The sequence below is a fragment of the Haplochromis burtoni genome, unplaced genomic scaffold (genome assembly GCF_018398535.1).
Source record: "Haplochromis burtoni strain Fernald_Lab_line unplaced genomic scaffold, NCSU_Asbu1 Contig_217, whole genome shotgun sequence".
NCBI lineage: Eukaryota > Metazoa > Chordata > Actinopteri > Cichliformes > Cichlidae > Haplochromis > Haplochromis burtoni.
In genome coordinates this window covers 957,109-983,265 of record NW_024582578.1, presented here as the reverse complement: position 1 = coordinate 983,265, position 26,157 = coordinate 957,109, and positions in this window count along the sequence as shown.

Here is a 26,157-nt window from a genome sequence, read left to right as displayed (position 1 = left end):
CTGGCCTCCACCACTTGCTAATGTTACTGAATCTGTGGAAGCTCCGCGATAGCCACCACACGAAGTAACGAGTAACGCCTATCTAAATCCCAGTAACGACTAACGCGTTCCTGATTTTGGCATAATAACTAGTTACCGTGCTCGTTACCACAATAATAACGTAGTTACTGTAACGCGTTACTTAATAACGCGTTAGTCCCAACACTGATAACTATGATATCGTTTTTATGCCGAAGCGTATTACTCCTTAGCGACCAAGCATAGGAACAGTACACAATTAGCGAAACACGCCCACTATATTTAGATGGATAGACCATCGAGTCATTCAGGATCAAAACCGATACTTATGTTGATTTTACTCAGTGCTGGATACAACATAAGAAACTCCTTGGAGTTTTTGGTTCAGCATTCATATAATATGTTAAGTGAGTACAATAAAAACAAACAAAGAGTGTGTAAATGGGAAGAAGTGGACACTGGTATGCAGATAGATAAGCAATGTATCACTTTTTTATAAACATTTTGGTACTATTAATATAGGCGACCCTTTGGTACCAACCTGTCACGAAAGTCTATTACCACAATAGTCACAAAGGGACGTATTACACACATAGGGAGAATGAAGGCGACACTAGGAGAGCCCCCTTGGTAAACATGCAAGAGGGTTTCTCGGTGAGGTTCGACGATCTTACTCCCTTCCTGTGGCAGACTTCTACATGATCCCGGGCAGACACATTGGCGGTTGTCCCCTCTAAGGGTTCAAGCGCACACGAGCGGTCTGATCTGTGCTGGCCCTCTATCTCCAGGACTTCTTGCACGCAACGAGACTCTCTTGTAATGTTATCAGTGCGGATATGGCTAGCCGGATAGCTTTTTCCTCTGTCATGCCTGTGGGCCCACCGGGATTAACTGTTGTGCCATAAAACTAGGTTGTCAGAGCGCACTAATCATACTCTATTGTGATGTTCGTGGAGAACGCTTGAGTGTTTATCGAGTTGAAATAGTATATAATTGATCAAAGCACTTTGCAGTGATGCCAGTTTAAAATGTCGATATAACTCAAATATTTAAAAAAAACCTACTTTTCCTGTTTCGTATCCTTTATTCAGGTTGGAATCTTGTTTGGATCAGCGCCCAACGAAGGACTCCAGTCTAATTTCCGAGTGTGAAAGATTAATTATGCAGTGGCACAGCATATATCGTCAGCCAATAAGGCATGCGTCACAACCTCCCTGAGCCTTACAATCTCACAGTAACCAGATGTAAACTCAATACCCAGGCTGATTTTCTTTAAACTCGTCTCAGACCAAGTCATAATGTCCGCTACTTCCTATAGGACCAGACGTTTTATATTTGTAGCCATATGGCTTATCGCCCATCTGACGCTGTTCTGCACAAAGCAGTAGACATGTCATGTGTATTTTACATAATGGGTACTCATGACCTAGGCATATTCATCTTGAAAGTTATGTTAAACAAATTCATGGATCGATCAATGCTATTGTTTTCTGGACAACAACGAAATTCTACTTGGCTTTGTAACTTAAATGTATCACTACCACTACTTTTGTGTCTGTATATACAAACTGATATGTGTAAACTACCATTCCCAACATCACCATCGAAGGCACTCTGCGGTCGGGCCGCCACACTCAATGGGGAGGACTCCCCTGCCTCCCCCCCTGCATCACAAAAAAAAATGAAGGAAGGCGGGCATCAGAGAAAGTAGGATCTGGTGTACAAGAGTGAATCTAGAGGCGCGACAGCGAGGGTTCCCAAACCTTTGGCTGCCACGCTGACCGTGCTTTATGTGCTCGCAACAACCGTAAATTGTTGACGACCTTGGCGCTCTATAAGCCGCAAAATATAGAAATAGGAAAGCTCCTCTGGCGCTGTCTGCCGAGTAACCGGGATTGGTGTCTCTGACCGTAGAGAAAATAAGAAGATTGATGTCATGACACATGAACTAACCACCCAGGGTATAGAAAATGAAGTTCACACACTCGAGCCACTGGAGCCCAAAACCGATAAAAACGTAGAGAAAAATACCACAATGCCTCTGAAAATCTCCTGGATTAGAATAACCACCTGAAACCAGTATTATCACTTCACACGTGAGCTCTCTCAATCTCTGGTTGGCCGGTACCTAATATCCTCGAATCACGGACCGGACTCAATAAAGATTCAGCACGGTGATTTCTGGCTATATTGTCACGATCCGAGTGTAACTGCGTCGACGGAGGGCCTTTGGGCGGATCCAGCTGATGGTCTAATCAAGAGAGGGACCTGGAAAGAACAAAAGCGATCCTTGTGGATTGTCATTGCTCTATAGTAGCTTCTGAATTACTGATTTTTATTTACACATATCGATCCGAGGGTAAGCTTCTTCAGTATCCTTCAAGAGTGCTACAAACAGACACTGAAGTAGCGTCGTCCGGAGAACATAGGGGAGAGCATAAGCTAACTAATTCAGAGCATGACAGGATCTTGCGCGTATTGGAGTCATATCTTATATTTAATTAGTCATTGAGAAATAATGAAAGACCCTGAGCAGTATCTAAAAACACTGCGTTAAAATTAATAGCTGCTTCAGAGTAATATTGTTACTCGCTAATATTCTTTATCAATTTTATTAATGTAGGAAAACATGATTGTGCGCATGACAAGACATTTTACAAAAAATAAAAAATGAAATATAAAAAGAAGACACACTATCGTAGTGTGTGTGAAACAACTCATTAGTTCACACCATAGTTGATAAATTCCAGGTATACAGCAGTTTACTCACCGAGAGTGCAGCTTATTAAATATGGATCTAAGCATAAGAAAATTGGGGGTGAACACTTTTTCACACCACTGTTGATAATCCTGGTATTCCAGGCAGTTTAAATGTGTCTAGCAGGAGTAACATGAATACATGCATACACTGTGATAATTAGGACATATAAACGTAATTTTGTGAAAACCGCTGTTTAAAACTTGAGTCGTTTGTCTGTCTGACAGATAATATCCTTGAGAACAATTAAAGACATTTTTCCTGCTTATTTAATTTATTTTGATGAATTCAGTTTTGTGAATCCTTGTTTTCTTCCATGAGTGCTAATCAGTGGCACACTTTCCCTCCGTCCTTCAGTATTTTTTGCCTCCTCTGTTGCTCAAATATCAAGACAACACACTCTGAAACGGCCTCTCACTGAAGCCCTTAAACAGTAAAATGAGCCTCATTGCTTAGGCCACCAACAGTGAAAAGGCCAGAGGTCGGAGGTCGCAGCAGCCTGTGGAAGAAATATTCCTGCCCGCCCCACAATGACCATGAAAGGAGGGAAAGTTTTTGTTGTTGTTGTTGTCCTTGTAGGTCATCATTACCACCGGAGTCTAATAACTCACCATCTATAAAAATAAAAAGTCTCGTTTCATTGGCTGCTCCCCACGGGGTCGTGGGGGTGGAGCCAGCGGGAGAATTTGGATCACCTGTCAGGCATAAACTCTGCATCCAGCTTTCTTCACCTTCATTTTGAGCTGCTGCTCAGTTCTGATGACATAGTTCATTAGACGTTTAAAACATCTAACACAGCACACCTTTACCTGAGCAAAAAAAAAACTGGAGAAGGAGAATATACTTAAAATAAAGGCGACACCATCTAACTAAGATATCGAGTACAAAGCGAGCGAGAGCGTAGCGGATCCATGAGCAAAACAGGAAAAGGTGCCTTTCACAGCATGTGCTCTGAAGGAAGAGGTGTAAGCTCTTCGAATTACCTTGATGGTACATTTTATAAACTATTTAACTGAACTGTTAATTAGTAAGACTTAAAATGTTTGCTGATTTAATAAAGTTATATATCGACAAGATACAATAAAGGGAAGAGATTCGTTTTGGTACAAATGGGCCTACTTAATCCAACATCATGCCGAGCGAGGTACTTTATTTGTACTGATGCCAGTTTCTTATCTTTTTCTCCAACACTTGTACGTTTTGTCGTTCAAACATTCAACTGTGCCGTCTAGTTCTGACATTAAACCAACTCAAAAACCAGAAAGGTAGCGGTTGACTCGACATTTAAAGATCCCCTGCTTGTCTCTCCAGCAGACAAGATGGAGGCAAGCCTATCCGCTGCACGCAAACCACTGCTGAGGCCCTTTGAAATAAAAAACTGACCTTTCAAAGATGTATTCATGTAAGTAGTTGGATGTATGGAGATAATGAGTAGAGATAGTATGTCTTGTTAAAAGATTGTACACAGTGATGACATCGTACAAGTTTCATTCTCCAGCCGCTCTTGTAACATAGTCCACTTAATCAAGGATTTCTTTGTGGCTTTAAGTTAGGCCTGTGTGCGTCGTGTCGTCGTCTGCGTGGGATGATTCTGTTCTATGATGGTGCGTGTCGTGTGTTGTCTAGGTGTCGTACTGATGTGATGTAACTTGTGCTTGCACCTCAGAGCGTCTTCAGCACAGAACTTTTCATCATTGGCTTTTTTCGTTTTAATATATTATGTCCCACCAGACCCTGTAGAATTTCCGTAGTTTCAGTGAACTGCACCAGTGTATTTGATGAATAGAGAAACAGTAACAGAATCACTTTTAATCTTGTTTGATTTTTGATTTGTTTTCTGATAATTCACTAGAGAAAACTTTAAAAAGTTTCTCTAAATCTCAGGAGTTTGCTTGCTGATTTGACTAACTCAACAGCTTTAAAATCGGAGTCATGATATTTTTCCTCTTTAAGGCTTGTTTAAATCATAGGTCCCCTCAGCTCAGCCAGGTCTGTTCAGTCGAACAGTTAATGTTTAAAATCGTGTAGCTTATTATGTATTAATAATCTGAATACAGACACAGAATGTGGAGTTTCATTCAGAGGCAGAAGAGCACAAGTCGTCTAAAATCACACATCCCATTTTGTTCATTGCCAAACACAACCTCTTCTCTCTCCCCTCTGTCTCCCCTCTTCTGCCCCTCACCTTCTTCTCCTTTGGCTTTTTGCCCCCACCCTCCCTCCTTTTGGCCCGCCAGCATCACAGAACTTGCAATTACAGGCGATTTCCAGCTCCCAGTGGAACTAATGTGATAAAATCTCAGAAAAAGACACACTGGACAAAGAGACAGAGATGTAGCCGGGGGCACAAGGGGGGGTTTTGTAAGGGGGGGGCTCAGCCAAGGCAACAAGTGCCTTTTTTGGGTTTTGGGGGGACCTAATGGGATTTTCCAAGGAGCTTTGCCAGATCTCCTGCCTACCCATTCAGAATCAGCCTTTTGGCTGCCAGGCGACACACTTCAGCCCCCTGATGGCCTCGTGTCACCCCCTCCAGACCCACCCATCACTTAGTTGTATGACCCCCTCAGATCCCCTCAGTGTGATGGACTGCAGGCTGCAGATGAGCCAGGTGTCAGAGGTGAGATCCTGAGGAGATCTGGGATCTGTTTAGCTCCTTAATCCTTCACTTTTCCTTCCTTTGACAGAGGATTGTTGTACCTGTACGAAGGAGTATTAGGGCCACAATATAATAAAAAGAAATTATCGATAATTTTGAGAATGAAGTTGACATTTCGAGATTAAAATCCTAATTCTATTACGAGAAAAAAGTTGAAATTGTATTTGGAGAAAAAACGTGGCGATTACAGCTGTTGTTTCAAGACAAACTGCCACCGTTGCTGTTCTTTCTGAGTGAAATCGTACTTCAGAAGGAAGGAAATAGTTTTTTTTCCCACACATAAACATATTGTGTTGACAAGCATAAGGATGTTGAAAAAAACCTCGGAAGAGTGGATTAGTTCAAAATGTAATGGCCGGACAGATGCGAGGTTATTGATGATTACATCCTCGTGCAATAAAGAGGATGCATGCTGTTACAACCGCCATTAAACATAATAGGTATTGAATTGTATTTGGAGAAAAAACGTGGCGATTACAGCTGTTGTTTCAAGACAAACTGCCACCGTTGCTGTTCTTTCTGAGTGAAATCGTACTTCAGAAGGAAGGAAATAGTTTTTTTTCCCACACATAAACATATTGTGTTGACAAGCATAAGGATGTTGAAAAAAACCTCGGAAGAGTGGATTAGTTCAAAATGTAATGGCCGGACAGATGCGAGGTTATTGATGATTACATCCTCGTGCAATAAAGAGGATGCATGCTGTTACACGAGTTTCACAAAAAGTCACCTACGAGAGGCATTTTGTAGAGCGTACAGTAACTGTGGCAGTTTGTCTTGACAACAACTGTAATCTTCTCAGTTTGACTTTTTTCTCAAAATAGATTTTCAGCTTTAATCTCAAAATTTCAGCTTGATCAACTTATATTATATATTTTTTCTTAAAATAGCGCTAATACTCCATCTTATACCTGATGTGCAGCTCACTGTTGCTATTTTTTAACCAGCAAACAGGAGCAGATCAGTCTGGTTAAATAAAGCTTTCAATTAACTGTCAGCTTTAATTCTGAGGCAGAAACCAGCAAGAAAGCAGGCTGGCAAGTAAGGCGGTATCTAATTAATAATTTAAGAATTATTTATTTACAATAAAACTTGTAAAAAAACCGTCATTAAATAAAAGATTTCATAAAAAATATTTTAAAATGAATAAAACAGCTGTGGGGCTAACTGTCAGCTACAGCTGAACTAAAAACCTTGAATGTAGTAACTGGAACAACAGCCTCTAAATCCCTTGAGTCAGGATTCCTGAGTGCGCTTCGGTCCGAGTGACAAAAATGTCATCATAAAATGGTGAATGTGTCTGTGTAGATGTTGCAGTCTCTGTATCTTGGGACATTACAGTGCATCATCTTGGCGTGCAACCAAGATGGCAAATTTAAATGAAATACAACAGAAATGTGCTGGGCCTCCAGCTGTATGTGTTCTGAATATAAACTCAGCACACTGACTTTAGAAACATCCATTTGCTGCCTCTCCACCACACACCCCCCCCACCCAAACTCGCACACTGACTTTAGAAACATCCATTTGCTGCCTCTCTGTGCTGTTTACTTACTGTGCAGCGTTTTGTCCCAGTGTTGGGCTCATGTCTCTTCTTCTGAAACAGGTAGGCTCTGCAAATGTAGTTCATTTTGTTAACTGGGAGATGTGGGTAGTAAATAAAATAAAGGTAGTGTTCTCGTCCATAGGCTTCTCTTAATTCATCTATAAGCTCTGCATATAATCTTTAAATTGCAACAAGCCTGCGCCTTGATTTTCTAGAGATTTGTGGCCCTTATTGAACAGCCACATTAGTGTGTAATGCATTTATATCTGATATAATATATGAAGTCATAATATTAATAGGGAGCATTGTTTGTAGATTAAAACTTTTATTTTTCATACTTTAAGTAAAATGTGCCAATAACACAGTTTGTTTGTAGAGAGGTGTTTCTCTAGAATTTTATTACTATTTTTATTGAATAGTTCTTCCAGTTCCTCCAAATTCCTCCAGAACTCAGTATTGTCTGCTAAAGGTAAATATTTTGGTGACAACTACAGAATTGAACATTTTTACAGTTCTTATGCCAGGAAGATGTGCAGAAAAGTGAAGAGAACCACGCATGGGGCAGCAAGATGAAGGAGGCCTTCAGCGTACATAAAAGAATCAAAGACAGTGTTGGAGGGGAGCTGCAGAGCTGAGTTTCTCAGTCCTGTGAACGTGTAAAGCGTTCTCTGGAGAGTGCCGCCTTTTCTGGTTTTATTTGTTGATCTGGAGCTGAACGGTTCCCCGCTGAGGACCAATTAAAGCCTCAGTTTACCAGCAGTAGCAGGTGTCAGGTGTCTCGGAATCAATGTAGTGATTTGAGCTCGTGTTTCAGAGGTCTGAGTGATGCTTTAGGCAGCTTCTGTTGGCTGTTTCTCTTCTGTTACAATCACAGAGCTCTGCAGGAAGAAGCCTATCCCAGCTGTCATAGGGCGAGAGGCAGGGTGCACCCTGGACAGGTCGCCAGTCTGACGCAAGGCTAACACACAGAGACAGACAACCATTCGCACTAATCTTTATTAAACTTCATCTGATTTTTATTGGCACTGACCTCCTACCTAACCATTTTCTGTTCCTTGCCTGTGCAAACTCTGGTTTCAAGCATCCATCCTTCTGTGTCTGTCTGAGAGCTTCGTGTTCATGGCGCTGTGGTGCAGGATATTTACCCTGAAGCATTTAAAAGACTGAGCTCATGCTGTCACTTCACAATGATGCCAAAAGTCTAACATCCTTATATTTTTATGGCCAATTTGAGATGGCTGGATGGGAAGTATTTCAATTTGTCCTCAAGATGCATATTTAATATTTTTCCTGTTAATCCTTCAATTGCAGTGCACTCTGAGGTACTGTGGTACCTTTACTTTAGCACAGCATGTACAGAGTATGTCCCGCAGCACTGTCCCAGCTGCAGTCAGACTCTCAACGAAAGGCGATACTCACAGCAGTAGCTGCAGGTCAGAGAAGCGCGACCACTGCCAGTTGTTGCGTTGACCTCCGACCTCTGTGGGGAAGGGATAGGAGGGGAGGAGGAGAGTCTTTTGTTGCAGAACTACATACAGTTTTACTGCCTGGATGAATATAGCCTATAAAGGGCTCAGAGGCACTTCAGCAGCAGCTCAAGAGGAAATGACTTTATAGAATATCATTTAATCATTAATAAACATAAAAAAACTCAAAGTTCTTCTCTGAAATATCGATCATCTGCTTGATTCAAGAATGAAATGTATTATATAATGTTTTATTCATTAAAGGTTTTGGAACATCCTGTGTTAAGGTAACAACTGTAAATAAAACCAGCAATATAAATAAATAAAATGAATAAATCAATAAAACAAAAATAAAGACATAATAAAGTAAATATAACAAGAATTATAAATAAAATAACAAAGGAATGGCAAAAAGAAAAAGTTAAATGGGCGAGTAATAACTGAAAAAAATAAACAAAATACTGAAAAACAAACAACAACAAATACTAACAACATAAATAAATTAAAGCTATATTAAAGGAATAATAATAAAACCATTAAAATATTAAACAGACTGCAAAAGTAATTATTATTAATTAATCATAACAAAAGAAAATAAATAAATTGCAAAATATTGATGAAAAGAAATACACACAAAAATAATAAAAACTATTTTTTAAAAAGCACATCAGTAAGGGAAACAGTAACAACAAATAAAATAAATAAATAAATAAATAATAATAACATAATAAATAAATAAAGTGGAGTAACAATAAATTAATAAGTAATGTGGAAGAGGATGTATAATAAAAATAAACATAAATAAACTGAGTTTTTCTACTCCTGCCTCATGTCTGGAGAGAAGTCCAGATTTAATAATCTGGACTGATGGTTAATCCGGTTACTGAATCAGGTGCATCAGTGTGGTGGCTGTCAGTGTGCGCTGCCTTCAGGTACCCTAAACTCTGACCGCTGACCTGCAGGAGGTCGCACTTACCAGGAATTGACTGTGTGGGTTCAAACGGACATGACCGCCGCTCCCTGAAGTGAGACAATTTTTATTTTTTTTCTGTTTGAAGAGTTTGAAGTCCACAGGCGACCTCCTCTTTTTCATCCTCCGTAAAACACTGTTTGTATTCTTCCCTCCACCCCATCACCCTGACCTGCAGGCCACTGTGAGCTGGTCCCTTTTAGAGCAGAGAAGAAGAATAGAGTCACTGTAGGACACTGATCTGCAGCAGGACAGTCAAAGGTCTGTGGTTGGTTCCCAAACTTCCCAGCATGCACTTTAAACTGACCAATATTCTCACAAAGCCTCTGAAAAATGAAAAAGTATCTTTTATTGTCCATTGTTGAGCCGCTCAGTGAAAACGCTTACACCAAACTGCTTTTAATTGAGTCCACCACACATTAATTTATTTAATAAACCCATGAATGGATTCCTATTACAGAGGAGGTGGAAAATCATGAAGGAAACTAACAAACAGAAGCTTTTGCCTCGTACCTGATGGTTACAGCAACTGCAAAAAAAATCACAGTATGTATAAATACACCTGTCCTCCATATTGATCAGTGACACACACAGGTGTGTCAAACGCAGGTGTAGCAGGAAATCCATCATCCTTTACCTGATGTAGCTGCTCTGAGGTCAGTTTATCTTATTTACACAGAGAGATAAAAGTCTGCAGCACCTGCTGAATCCTGCAGCATCACTCAAAGATCTCTGACAGTCCAAACCTGAGTGTGTGTCGGTGTGTGTGTCTGTGTGTGAGGTGTGTGTGTGTGTGTGTGTGGTGTGTGTGTGTGGGTGTGTGTGTGTGTGTATGTGTGTGGTGGTGTTGTGTGTGTGTGTGGGGTTGCTGTATCTCCTCAGAAGGTTTGGGATCTCTACAAATGTATTATTTCACAAACTTTGTATCCAAGATTATGGTTGTTCTAAACGAAATGATTCTCAGGTGATCATGGTACCTGGGGTTATTAGCTTAAAAAAATGATTTTAATTTTTTAAAAATAGACTTTTATGCCCTCGCTGTTTCATGTGTGTCCTGTGTTTTTGTCTCAATAAATCTATCCTCCTGTGCTTCATTGTCTCCAGATCTGAATATCCAGTTATAAACTGGACATCACTCGTGACTTGTGTCCATCATATCAACTATCCCATTCATTCTAATTGCATCAGAAAGCTGGTATCAACCAACAGCCAGCGGAGCATAGAGTCCACAGAGCTCACATAGTGAGTTTCCTCCTGCACAGCAGTGAGACCTCGATGTTGTAGTGGATATACCGTGACAGGAAGTGTTAAACCACATCTAGTCTGTACACCTTACTGAACCAATTAGAAGTGATGTAAGTGGTGAACAAACTGCTACACTGTTCAGGCACCTTTAAATAATTAATTACACAGATAAATATGACTGAAAGCTTCCATAGTGGGCAGATGTGCATGCTGTTCAGGGTGATGCTGGCAAAGTCCGAAATCTGAAAAGGCATCTGCTTGAGAGAGATGTGCTCAGTTCTTTTTATAAAATGGGTCATTGTATGTGAAGTCAATCAGATTTTGATAAAAAGGTCATCATCTGTCCCCCTCAAAAACATTTGTTTTTTATTTTTGTTTGTTTGTTTGTTTGGTGCAAACTTTAACCCTCACACTATAAAAACAGAGTTGCAGGCTAATGTTCACACGTCATCGGAAATTTTCAGAGCGGAAAAACTGCAAACAAATCACTTTTACATCCACTCAAAGCATCACAATTTAAATTAACTATTTTATTTCAGACTAATAACTTTTTTTTATAACCAACTCTGAGTATCAGTATCATGGGATATCTGCAGCAGTTGAATGTTTGTGATCAGAAACCAGCATTCACCGGAGGAAACTTGAGCTAGGAGTCCCTGGATTTCAGATTCAGGGATGAGGGGCCCCGACTCCTAATCCTGTGTGTATGTGAGGATTAGATTCACCCTCCTCCTCCTCCTCTTTGTATCTGCAGCCTGTCGATCTGACATGTTGTCGAATCACGTGTTGTTGAACTTCTGCAGCGTGCACGAGAGCTTCAGACACATGTAGTCACTCAAAAAGTGGACACACAAATAAAGAAGGGACTGCCTTTGCAGAGAGGTTTTATGGAATATCCTCTGATGAAGCGTGAGAGTAAAAGAACATCAGAGATGCTCCAGTGAAAGTGGTTTGTTTCCAGCTCGTGGATTAAATGTTCTTTGGATTTCAGGTGCAGAAAAAAACAAAGGCCTACATCATCATCAAACATTAAAAACCTGCAGCTCCTCTAACGTCCACTAGAGGCTCCAGTAGTTAATTATGTTAAACATGTTTACAGCTACAGAGACACTGTTTTGGTCGGTAAGTTATGCTTATGGCTGAATTGTTTAAGTTACTGGGGGCGTGGTCTCTTTGACTAACAGTTGGATGGGCAGGCAGGCAGTTGTAGTTGCTAGCTGTCTGTTAGGCTTCTCTTCAGCTAAATTGGACATCTGCACCATGTTTTTGCTGTTGGAGACTATTGAATCATTTTTAATGAGATTATCTGACCAAACATATGGCTGCTGTGAGGTTACTGTATTACCTGTTCAAGAGGTCCAGTTTTGGCGAGTGAAATTCTGGGATTTTGTTGCATGTTAGTGCTAATTTGCAGGTGCAGTTACTACTGGATCCAAAAAATAAAAAATGGAGGTGGGCTAAATGTTGAAGTTGAGGTTCGAAGTTGAAGTGAAGAAGCTGAAGGACTCGTGTATGAATGAATGTCACATGTCACGGACCGGTACCGGTCCGAGGCCCGGGGGTTGGGGACCGCTGGTCTAAGGAACTTGGAAAGAAAAGCGTCTGGATTTCTTTAAGTTGCTTGAAGACGTTTCACCTCTCATCCGAGAAGCTTCTTCAGTTCTTCAGATCTAAAACAGAACTGAAGAAGCTTCTCGGATGACCTGGACGAGTAAGAACCTTCGCAGACAGGATCTGGTATATTTCCAAAATAAAAGACCCTGAGCAGACTAAACATCTGAAATGCTCTGAAATGTATACCTGTCTAATATTTACATTTTTTAATGATCTAAAACATTTATGCTTGACAAACATACAAAAAAAAAAAAGAAGAAAAAAAGAAAGAAAATTGGGGGTGAACACTTTTTCACACCACTGTTGATAATCCTGGTATTCCAGGCAGTTTAAATGTGTCTAGCAGGAGTAACATGAATACATGCATACACTGTGATAATTAGGACATATAAACGTAATTTTGTGAAAACCGCTGTTTAAAACTTGAGTCGTTTGTCTGTCTGACAGATAATATCCTTGAGAACAATTAAAGACATTTTTCCTGCTTATTTAATTTATTTTGATGAATTCAGTTTTGTGAATCCTTGTTTTCTTCCATGAGTGCTAATCAGTGGCACACTTTCCCTCCGTCCTTCAGTATTTTTTGCCTCCTCTGTTGCTCAAATATCAAGACAACACACTCTGAAACGGCCTCTCACTGAAGCCCTTAAACAGTAAAATGAGCCTCATTGCTTAGGCCACCAACAGTGAAAAGGCCAGAGGTCGGAGGTCGCAGCAGCCTGTGGAAGAAATATTCCTGCCCGCCCCACAATGACCATGAAAGGAGGGAAAGTTTTTGTTGTTGTTGTTGTCCTTGTAGGTCATCATTACCACCGGAGTCTAATAACTCACCATCTATAAAAATAAAAAGTCTCGTTTCATTGGCTGCTCCCCACGGGGTCGTGGGGGTGGAGCCAGCGGGAGAATTTGGATCACCTGTCAGGCATAAACTCTGCATCCAGCTTTCTTCACCTTCATTTTGAGCTGCTGCTCAGTTCTGATGACATAGTTCATTAGACGTTTAAAACATCTAACACAGCACACCTTTACCTGAGCAAAAAAAAAACTGGAGAAGGAGAATATACTTAAAATAAAGGCGACACCATCTACTAAGTATGAATAAGACAACGAGCGTTACAAAAGGTGTTTCAGCACGTGCTCTGAAGAGGTTTACTTTGAATTATTTGGTACTTTTAACTTTACTGAACTGTAATATTATGTTGTTGCTTTTATAAAATGATAAAACCACAGTAATAAAGGAAATATTCGTTTTTCATGCTCTAGTCAACATGCACGAGGTCTTTTTTGTACTGATGCAGTTTCTTTATCTTTTTCTACTTAGTTTTGTTCAACATTAACTGGGATTTCTAAATAAACCAATCAAAAACCAGTGAAAGTGTTGACTCACATTTAAAGATCCCCTGCTTGTCCTCCAGCTGTGGGAGGAAGCTCCCTGCAGCACCATGCTGCCCTTAAAACAACTGACTTTCAAATGATTCTGTTAGTGATGAAGGAGAAAGAAAAGAAGAGCGTTTAAAGATGCAAAGTGATGCCTCGTCGATCATCTCCAGCCGCCTCTTTCACATTCACGCCGTCCCTGCTGCTGCACCTCAGAGCGTCTTCAGCACAGAACTTTTCATCATTGGCTTTTTTCGTTTTAATATATTATGTCCCACCAGACCCTGTAGAATTTCCGTAGTTTCAGTGAACTGCACCAGTGTATTTGATGAATAGAGAAACAGTAACAGAATCACTTTTAATCTTGTTTGATTTTTGATTTGTTTTCTGATAATTCACTAGAGAAAACTTTAAAAAGTTTCTCTAAATCTCAGGAGTTTGCTTGCTGATTTGACTAACTCAACAGCTTTAAAATCGGAGTCATGATATTTTTCCTCTTTAAGGCTTGTTTAAATCATAGGTCCCCTCAGCTCAGCCAGGTCTGTTCAGTCGAACAGTTAATGTTTAAAATCGTGTAGCTTATTATGTATTAATAATCTGAATACAGACACAGAATGTGGAGTTTCATTCAGAGGCAGAAGAGCACAAGTCGTCTAAAATCACACATCCCATTTTGTTCATTGCCAAACACAACCTCTTCTCTCTCCCCTCTGTCTCCCCTCTTCTGCCCCTCACCTTCTTCTCCTTTGGCTTTTTGCCCCCACCCTCCCTCCTTTTGGCCCGCCAGCATCACAGAACTTGCAATTACAGGCGATTTCCAGCTCCCAGTGGAACTAATGTGATAAAATCTCAGAAAAAGACACACTGGACAAAGAGACAGAGATGTAGCCGGGGGCACAAGGGGGGGTTTTGTAAGGGGGGGGCTCAGCCAAGGCAACAAGTGCCTTTTTTGGGTTTTGGGGGGACCTAATGGGATTTTCCAAGGAGCTTTGCCAGATCTCCTGCCTACCCATTCAGAATCAGCCTTTTGGCTGCCAGGCGACACACTTCAGCCCCCTGATGGCCTCGTGTCACCCCCTCCAGACCCACCCATCACTTAGTTGTATGACCCCCTCAGATCCCCTCAGTGTGATGGACTGCAGGCTGCAGATGAGCCAGGTGTCAGAGGTGAGATCCTGAGGAGATCTGGGATCTGTTTAGCTCCTTAATCCTTCACTTTTCCTTCCTTTGACAGAGGATTGTTGTACCTGTACGAAGGAGTATTAGGGCCACAATATAATAAAAAGAAATTATCGATAATTTTGAGAATGAAGTTGACATTTCGAGATTAAAATCCTAATTCTATTACGAGAAAAAAGTTGAAATTGTATTTGGAGAAAAAACGTGGCGATTACAGCTGTTGTTTCAAGACAAACTGCCACCGTTGCTGTTCTTTCTGAGTGAAATCGTACTTCAGAAGGAAGGAAATAGTTTTTTTTCCCACACATAAACATATTGTGTTGACAAGCATAAGGATGTTGAAAAAAAACTCGGAAGAGTGGATTAGTTCAAAATGTAATGGCCGGACAGATGCGAGGTTATTGATGATTACATCCTCGTGCAATAAAGAGGATGCATGCTGTTACACGAGTTTCACAAAAAGTCACCTACGAGAGGCATTTTGTAGAGCGTACAGTAACTGTGGCAGTTTGTCTTGACAACAACTGTAATCTTCTCAGTTTGACTTTTTTCTCAAAATAGATTTTCAGCTTTAATCTCAAAATTTCAGCTTGATCAACTTATATTATATATTTTTTCTTAAAATAGCGCTAATACTCCATCTTATACCTGATGTGCAGCTCACTGTTGCTATTTTTTAACCAGCAAACAGGAGCAGATCAGTCTGGTTAAATAAAGCTTTCAATTAACTGTCAGCTTTAATTCTGAGGCAGAAACCAGCAAGAAAGCAGGCTGGCAAGTAAGGCGGTATCTAATTAATAATTTAAGAATTATTTATTTACAATAAAACTTGTAAAAAAACCGTCATTAAATAAAAGATTTCATAAAAAATATTTTAAAATGAATAAAACAGCTGTGGGGCTAACTGTCAGCTACAGCTGAACTAAAAACCTTGAATGTAGTAACTGGAACAACAGCCTCTAAATCCCTTGAGTCAGGATTCCTGAGTGCGCTTCGGTCCGAGTGACAAAAATGTCATCATAAAATGGTGAATGTGTCTGTGTAGATGTTGCAGTCTCTGTATCTTGGGACATTACAGTGCATCATCTTGGCGTGCAACCAAGATGGCAAATTTAAATGAAATACAACAGAAATGTGCTGGGCCTCCAGCTGTATGTGTTCTGAATATCAACTCAGCACACTGACTTTAGAAACATCCATTTGCTGCCTCTCTGTGCTGTTTACTTACTGTGCAGCGTTTTGTCCCAGTGTTGGGCTCATGTCTGTTCTTCTGAAACAGGTAGGCTCTGCAAATGTAGTTCATTTTGTTAACTGGGAGATGTGGGTAGTAAATAAAATAAAGGTAGTGTTCTCGTCCATAGGCTTCTCTTAATTCATCTATAAGCTCTGCATATAATCTTTAAATTGCAACAAGCCTGCGCCTTGATTTTCTAGAGATTTGTGGCCCTTATTGAACAGCCACATTAGTGTGTAATGCATTTATATCTGATATAATATATGAAGTCATAATATTAATAGGGAGCATTGTTTGTAGATTAAAACTTTTATTTTTCATACTTTAAGTAAAATGTGCCAATAACACAGTTTGTTTGTAGAGAGGTGTTTCTCTAGAATTTTATTACTATTTTTATTGAATAGTTCTTCCAGTTCCTCCAAATTCCTCCAGAACTCAGTATTGTCTGCTAAAGGTAAATATTTTGGTGACAACTACAGAATTGAACATTTTTACAGTTCTTATGCCAGGAAGATGTGCAGAAAAGTGAAGAGAACCACGCATGGGGCAGCAAGATGAAGGAGGCCTTCAGCGTACATAAAAGAATCAAAGACAGTGTTGGAGGGGAGCTGCAGAGCTGAGTTTCTCAGTCCTGTGAACGTGTAAAGCGTTCTCTGGAGAGTGCCGCCTTTTCTGGTTTTATTTGTTGATCTGGAGCTGAACGGTTCCCCGCTGAGGACCAATTAAAGCCTCAGTTTACCAGCAGTAGCAGGTGTCAGGTGTCTCGGAATCAATGTAGTGATTTGAGCTCGTGTTTCAGAGGTCTGAGTGATGCTTTAGGCAGCTTCTGTTGGCTGTTTCTCTTCTGTTACAATCACAGAGCTCTGCAGGAAGAAGCCTATCCCAGCTGTCATAGGGCGAGAGGCAGGGTGCACCCTGGACAGGTCGCCAGTCTGACGCAAGGCTAACACACAGAGACAGACAACCATTCGCACTAATCTTTATTAAACTTCATCTGATTTTTATTGGCACTGACCTCCTACCTAACCATTTTCTGTTCCTTGCCTGTGCAAACTCTGGTTTCAAGCATCCATCCTTCTGTGTCTGTCTGAGAGCTTCGTGTTCATGGCGCTGTGGTGCAGGATATTTACCCTGAAGCATTTAAAAGACTGAGCTCATGCTGTCACTTCACAATGATGCCAAAAGTCTAACATCCTTATATTTTTATGGCCAATTTGAGATGGCTGGATGGGAAGTATTTCAATTTGTCCTCAAGATGCATATTTAATATTTTTCCTGTTAATCCTTCAATTGCAGTGCACTCTGAGGTACTGTGGTACCTTTACTTTAGCACAGCATGTACAGAGTATGTCCCGCAGCACTGTCCCAGCTGCAGTCAGACTCTCAACGAAAGGCGATACTCACAGCAGTAGCTGCAGGTCAGAGAAGCGCGACCACTGCCAGTTGTTGCGTTGACCTCCGACCTCTGTGGGGAAGGGATAGGAGGGGAGGAGGAGAGTCTTTTGTTGCAGAACTACATACAGTTTTACTGCCTGGATGAATATAGCCTATAAAGGGCTCAGAGGCACTTCAGCAGCAGCTCAAGAGGAAATGACTTTATAGAATATCATTTAATCATTAATAAACATCAAAAAACTCAAAGTTCTTCTCTGAAATATCGATCATCTGCTTGATTCAAGAATGAAATGTATTATATAATGTTTTATTCATTAAAGGTTTTGGAACATCCTGTGTTAAGGTAACAACTGTAAATAAAACCAGCAATATAAATAAATAAAATGAATAAATCAATAAAACAAAAATAAAGACATAATAAAGTAAATATAACAAGAATTATAAATAAAATAACAAAGGAATGGCAAAAAGAAAAAGTTAAATGGGCGAGTAATAACTGAAAAAAATAAACAAAATACTGAAAAACAAACAACAACAAATACTAACAACATAAATAAATTAAAGCTATATTAAAGGAATAATAATAAAACCATTAAAATATTAAACAGACTGCAAAAGTAATTATTATTAATTAATCATAACAAAAGAAAATAAATAAATTGCAAAATATTGATGAAAAGAAATACACACAAAAATAATAAAAACTATTTTTTAAAAAGCACATCAGTAAGGGAAACAGTAACAACAAATAAAATAAATAAATAAATAAATAATAATAACATAATAAATAAATAAAGTGGAGTAACAATAAATTAATAAGTAATGTGGAAGAGGATGTATAATAAAAATAAACATAAATAAACTGAGTTTTTCTACTCCTGCCTCATGTCTGGAGAGAAGTCCAGATTTAATAATCTGGACTGATGGTTAATCCGGTTACTGAATCAGGTGCATCAGTGTGGTGGCTGTCAGTGTGCGCTGCCTTCAGGTACCCTAAACTCTGACCGCTGACCTGCAGGAGGTCGCACTTACCAGGAATTGACTGTGTGGGTTCAAACGGACATGACCGCCGCTCCCTGAAGTGAGACAATTTTTATTTTTTTTCTGTTTGAAGAGTTTGAAGTCCACAGGCGACCTCCTCTTTTTCATCCTCCGTAAAACACTGTTTGTATTCTTCCCTCCACCCCATCACCCTGACCTGCAGGCCACTGTGAGCTGGTCCCTTTTAGAGCAGAGAAGAAGAATAGAGTCACTGTAGGACACTGATCTGCAGCAGGACAGTCAAAGGTCTGTGGTTGGTTCCCAAACTTCCCAGCATGCACTTTAAACTGACCAATATTCTCACAAAGCCTCTGAAAAATGAAAAAGTATCTTTTATTGTCCATTGTTGAGCCGCTCAGTGAAAACGCTTACACCAAACTGCTTTTAATTGAGTCCACCACACATTAATTTATTTAATAAACCCATGAATGGATTCCTATTACAGAGGAGGTGGAAAATCATGAAGGAAACTAACAAACAGAAGCTTTTGCCTCGTACCTGATGGTTACAGCAACTGCAAAAAAAATCACAGTATGTATAAATACACCTGTCCTCCATATTGATCAGTGACACACACAGGTGTGTCAAACGCAGGTGTAGCAGGAAATCCATCATCCTTTACCTGATGTAGCTGCTCTGAGGTCAGTTTATCTTATTTACACAGAGAGATAAAAGTCTGCAGCACCTGCTGAATCCTGCAGCATCACTCAAAGCACGCTGACAGTCCAAACCTGAGTGTGTGTGTGTGTGTGTGTGTGTGTGTGTGTGTGTGTGTGTGTGGGGTTGCTGTATCTCCTGCAGAGGTTTGGGATCTCTACAAATTATTATTACACTTTGTATCCATTTGGTGTTTCTAAAGAAATATGTCTCAGGTTGTCATGGACCTGGGGTTTTGCTTAAAATAATATTTTAATTTTTTAAAATACTTTTATGCCCTCGCTGTTTCATGTGTGTCCTGTGTTTTTGTCTCAATAAATCTATCCTCCTGTGCTTCATTGTCTCCAGATCTGAATATCCAGTTATAAACTGGACATCACTCGTGACTTGTGTCCATCATATCAACTATCCCATTCATTCTAATTGCATCAGAAAGCTGGTATCAACCAACAGCCAGCGGAGCATAGAGTCCACAGAGCTCACATAGTGAGTTTCCTCCTGCACAGCAGTGAGACCTCGATGTTGTAGTGGATATACCGTGACAGGAAGTGTTAAACCACATCTAGTCTGTACACCTTACTGAACCAATTAGAAGTGATGTAAGTGGTGAACAAACTGCTACACTGTTCAGGCACCTTTAAATAATTAATTACACAGATAAATATGACTGAAAGCTTCCATAGTGGGCAGATGTGCATGCTGTTCAGGGTGATGCTGGCAAAGTCCGAAATCTGAAAAGGCATCTGCTTGAGAGAGATGTGCTCAGTTCTTTTTATAAAATGGGTCATTGTATGTGAAGTCAATCAGATTTTGATAAAAAGGTCATCATCTGTCCCCCTCAAAAACATTTGTTTTTTATTTATTTGTTTGTTTGTTTGTTTGGTGCAAACTTTAACCCTCACACTATAAAAACAGAGTTGCAGGCTAATGTTCACACGTCATCGGAAATTTTCAGAGCGGAAAAACTGCAAACAAATCACTTTTACATCCACTCAAAGCATCACAATTTAAATTAACTATTTTATTTCAGACTAATAACTTTTTTTTATAACCAACTCTGAGTATCAGTATCATGGGATATCTGCAGCAGTTGAATGTTTGTGATCAGAAACCAGCATTCACCGGAGGAAACTTGAGCTAGGAGTCCCTGGATTTCAGATTCAGGGATGAGGGGCCCCGACTCCTAATCCTGTGTGTATGTGAGGATTAGATTCACCCTCCTCCTCCTCCTCTTTGTATCTGCAGCCTGTCGATCTGACATGTTGTCGAATCACGTGTTGTTGAACTTCTGCAGCGTGCACGAGAGCTTCAGACACATGTAGTCACTCAAAAAGTGGACACACAGATAAAGAAGGGACTGCCTTTGCAGAGAGGTTTTATGGAATATCCTCTGATGAAGCGTGAGAGTAAAAGAACATCAGAGCTGCTCCAGTGAAAGTGGTTTGTTTCCAGCTCGTGGATTAAATGTTCTTTGGATTTCAGGTGCAGAAAAAAACAAATGCCTACATCATCATCAAACATTAAAAACCTGCAGCTCCTCTAACGTCCACTAGAGGCTCCAGTAGTTAATTATGTTAAACATGTTTACAGCTACAGAGACACTGTTTTGGTCGGTAAGTTATGCTTATGGCTGAATTGTTTAAGTTACTGGGGGCGTGGTCTCTTTGACTAACAGTTGGATGGGCAGGCAGGCAGTTGTAGTTGCTAGCTGTCTGTTAGGCTTCTCTTCAGCTAAATTGGACATCTGCACCATGTTTTTGCTGTTGGAGACTATTGAATCATTTTTAATGAGATTATCTGACCAAACATATGGCTGCTGTGAGGTTACTGTATTACCTGTTCAAGAGGTCCAGTTTTGGCGAGTGAAATTCTGGGATTTTGTTGCATGTTAGTGCTAATTTGCAGGTGCAGTTACTACTGGATCCAAAAAATAAAAAATGGAGGTGGGCTAAATGTTGAAGTTGAGGTTCGAAGTTGAAGTGAAGAAGCTGAAGGACTCGTGTATGAATGAATGTCAACATGTGGCCTGGATGCGCTGTTGATCCAACCAGCAGATGACCTCTGCAACCACACATACTGCATGTTTATCGCTTTTTCATGTTTGACAGATCTCGTCTCTGTCTGCTTGGGAGTTGACCTCTGTGTCTCTGCACCTCCTTTAAATGGGAGCGAAAGGGTTAAAGTGTCTTCGGGCCGGAGACACAAATGCACTTCTGCAGCATTAATGCTTCACGTGTGCGCTCCTTTGTTTCAGAGAAAGAAAATTTAACGTGGAGACAAACACTCAGATCTGCATCAGAAATGCTGTTAATGCATGAGTGCACATGCACAGGCATTCACTCCCCCCCCAACCCATCCTCCTCCTCCTCCTCCATCGACACAACAACACACTCTCAGCCTCTCATGTATTTGTGAGCATCGGATCTGATTTCAAGCCCACAGCCTCTCGTCGCTCCTCGTCTCCCTTTTGACAACTTTTTCTGTATTTCTTTCTCTTTCTGCTCTCGCGTCGTGGAGAGCTGTTAGCCGTGAAAGGAGGGCAAAGAAAACAGCGTAACGCAGTGAAAAAGCCATTAAAAGAATATTTTCCCTTCTCTTCTTTTGTGCGGCTTCTCCTCCGCCTCGCTGCAGCTCCAAACCACACAAACAAATGCAAATGGATGTGAAACCTTTCCACAGAGAGAGAGGGACCCCCGTTTGAGAGAGGAGCTGAATGGGCTCTAAAGGAGAGCCTAATTAATCTAAGTACAGCACCAATAGGCCCACTTGGAATTTTTTTTTACCCCCTTTATCTGAATGGGAGGGCAGAGGACGGGGGGAGGGGGGAATAAAGAAAAAGAGAAAGAAAGGAAAAGAAAGAAAAGAGAGAGAGGGGATCAGGCCTCCACCTTTTCTATCCAGAGACCCGCCTCATTGAGCCCCTCCATGTTTAACAGCAGCAACCCCTCCACCCGCTGGAATCAGTCACAGATCACATAAGTTCATTTTTTTTCCTCTTTTTTTCCACCCTCCTCCGAGCATCGTCGTGCAGCTTCACCTCCCTTTTTCTTTTCTTTTTTTTCCTTTTTGCACAAAAACTTTTTTCCCCTCACGTAAGAAGAAAGTGTGCAAGTGTGTGTCGGCCCTGCGGTTGTAGCTGGTGTTGTCAGGTGCAGGGGTGGCTGCAGCAGAACAATGGCAGCAGAAGGCTGCAGATGAATGCTCCGGGTAAATCAGTAATGGAGCTAAAGGGCATACGCCTGTGGGGAATTTGCCGGCTTATAAAGGAGCTTTAAGAGGGGCCTTCATTCATATGGGCCCAAAGAGATTTGAATTGCCCCCTTCACAATCACTTGAAAGGATGAGCTCAGGGTGTTCCGAAACAAAGTGGAAATCACTCTGCCTTTCAGCGCTTCTAATAAGCTTTTAACTATTTTACATTATGGCGCTCCCCTCGTCCTCGCCCTCCTCGCCGCCATTGTGGCCCCTGCCTGGCGAGCCAGGGCCGACTTAAATGTCTGATTTATACTTTTCTTCATGGTGAATTTTGATGTTTTTTTCTCCAGGATCTAAAAGAGAAATCCCACTGAAAGCTTTATTATTATACGGCTGGAAAAACAGAAGCTTATTATTCAGTCGGCGACCAGGACGAGAGCAGGCGAGCGGCGCTCCCCACGGGACGCGGCGTGCAAATGTTTGTTTATGTGCAGATATGATGGCTGACGGGGACTTTTTTGCATTTTAGTATTGTTTTTACTGACCTTTAGAGAATCCCTCATCACCCTTGCTTCCACGCCAGTGACATTGCGAAAGCGTCAGCGCTCGTTGCCAAAGAAACGGTTTATTGCTCTGGAAATTGCTTCAGTCTTTTCGGAGCATCAGAGGTCAGAAGGTCAACCGGGACACGACGGGCAGAGCTGAACCCTGAAACTCTGGAGCAGCAGGAGGGAGGGAGGAGGCTCGGAGCTGTGTGGGTGGAGGTTAGTGGCGGTGGTGGGGTGGGCACAGCCGGGAGCCCTCTCGCCCTCTGGATGACTCGAGTCTGAGCGAGCTGTGTGGACATTAAGAATTTCATGGTAATTGTGGAAAACAAGGAGGGAGGCTGGAGGAGGGGGACTCCTGCACTCTGCAGCCCTGATTAAGTTCTCATAACTCCTGCACCCCCCCCCCCCCCCCCCCCCCCCAAAAAAAAAACATCAGCTCCCACACACACACACGTACAGGCAGCTCTGCAGTAATGGAAGAAGGCGTGAGGAGGAAGAGTCCAGCGATCAGCATGTGCAGACATGGCCATACTTCCTGCTACCGCTACAACGTGAAAGAAATTGCATCCAAATTCTTGTGTATTCACACTGACATCATGGATCAAAGCTGTTTCAAAAAGTCATAATAACTCTAATCTATCGCATTTATGTTCTGGGAGAGGATTTTTCATCTTTCCAGCTTTATACGGATTGATTTGTGTCTGATTTGTGTCTGATTTCATTTTCCCAGAGTGAGAGGTTGGAGGGGGGAGACCTAATATCAAATCTTACATTACAGGTCTTTTTGAAAATCAATCCAAGCTTCAAAGGTATCGACTCCAGCAGGAGTGAACAGATCTCACATCCTGGTCTCTAAAAATATTCCTATTCAGGTTTCGAAGAAGCTCACAGATTGGTTGCTGCTTCTTTTGATGTCTTGGTTGCGTTGAAGTATCCCCACTTTGCCTGAACAGCATGAAATATTCACAAGGCTTACGCCCTCCTGATGTAAACCTTGTGTCCCCTTCAGAAGCAGAGATTTTTCATTGGGCGAATCACCTACAGAGCCAGTAATAATTATTAAAACATTACACTTTATGTTCATATAAAAATAAGTTTAAAAAACATTTCTATTACATAGTGAAAACCAAAGGTAAATTTTATTTTATTTTTCCATAGGTTAAAATGTCTTTTATTTGTTTATTTATTTATTCATTTATTTATTGTGTTTCTCTTAACTTTTCTTTTTTACTTATACACTGTGTGCACAATTATTAGGCAAGCGAGTATTTTGGCCAGATCATAATTTTTATGCATATTTTCCAATTGCAAGCTGTAGAAACTTGAGTGGTTATTGGATTTAAGCATATTAGCTGATGTGTTTTTGCGTAATGAGGGTGAGGGAGTGGCCTAAGGAGATCAACACTCTAAATAGCAAACAGGGTCACAAGAAACTTATTGAGAGAAAAAAGATGCTAATTAACTGCCAAAGATTTGAGAAGAATCAAACGTGAAGCTACCAGGAACCCATTTTCCTCCACTGCTGCCATATTCCAGAACTGCAACCTGCCTGGAGTGTCAGGTGTTCAGTGCTTAGAGACATGGCCAAGGTAAGGGAGGCTGAAACCTGGCCACCGCTGAACAAAACACACAAGTTGGCAGGACCAAGAAATATCTGAACACAGAATGTTCAAAGGTTTTATGGACTGTTGAGATGACAGGGACTATTGATGGACAAGATGGATGGGACTGTGGCTGGATCAGTAACGGACACAGAGCTGAACAGTGTCTGGGAGGCTGTGGTGGCTGCTGCACAAAAAGCTGATCGTCAACAGATCAAGAAACTGTGAATGGAAGGCTTGTGACAGTTATTGAAAAGAAGGGTGGCTATATTGGTGACTGATTTATTTATTTTTTGACATGTCAAAAATGTTAATATGTACTTTTTGTGTTGTCTTATTATTCTCACTTTAACAGGTGAAAATAAACAAGTGAGATGGGAAAATGTTCATTTTTTCATTAAGTTGCATAATAATTTTTCACACTAATAGTTGCCTAATGATTGTGCTCATATATATATTCTCTTAAGAAAGACAAAACCAAATTTTTACTTTCTTAAACATTTAGGTTTAGGTTCATTGACATCTTTGATTGCCCGAGAGCACTGTAGTTGTTCAATAATGAAATGAATCCTCACAAATACAACTTGCCTAACAATTGTGCACACAGTGTATTATTTTGTTGCAGTGTAAATATTATAATCCTACTTCTCTTATAAACTTTATAAACTGCAAAACTTTTACTGTGAAAAGACAACATAGGAAGAAGCCTTTTTTCCAGCAACCCATAATTCCTTTCTCTCCGAGGACACAAAATAGCCATAAATGCTCACCAAATATTGGAAAGGCTGTCTGCTCTGCACCCTGCGGAGATGAATGAACCAGTTACAGAGGTCTGCTGAGGGTGAACAGGACGAAACTCCACTCTGCCCTGGGGTGAGCACAACAGTGAGGGGGGTTACAGGTGCAATCAGTGGCACAAGGAGGAAGGAGGAGAAGCTGGAAGGGGGAGGAGGGGAAGTCAGAGGTTATCATGTAGAGCAGAGAGAGCAGAGGGCAGAAAAACTCCCATCTGTTTACCTGAACAGCAGCAGCTCGCAGGCTCAGTTTCCAGATCTGTATCTGAGGAGGGAGGGGGCCGTCCCCACATCTGACCCCAGCAACTCCACCTGAGCATCACTGCAGGTACATCATGTGTTCATTTCACCACAGTTAAGACCGGCAAACACTTCTTTTCCTTCCACTTAAGTTTAATCTTAGCTTAAGACCAACGAGTGTCTTCAGATCACGCACACAACCAGCCAAAATAACACAACAGTCACACAGCAGAAAACCCGGAGCACAATTTTTCATCTTTTTGGTCTCATTTGTAATGATTTATGTCCACAATGTGCAAAAAGTTATTTATGTTATGGTTTAAAATGTTGAAAAAGTCAACATTTTTGGAGGTTGGCGGAGTAAGTGGTGAAGCTTTTGACACCAGAGACCAGTTTTACATCAGGCCGTGTTTAATGTTTTGGCTGCTGAAATGTTTTTAACATCCAAAACAGCAGGCATCTTCATCTTCATCTCAAGCTGTCCTATCGGTGCTGTCGATGCAACACAAACACCTGGAGTTAATAATAGAACAATCTGGTTATGGAGGAATCGCTCAGACCTTCAGTTAAACAAAGGTAGTAAGACGAATTCTGAGTTCACAGAACCGGGAAAAAAATGGTGG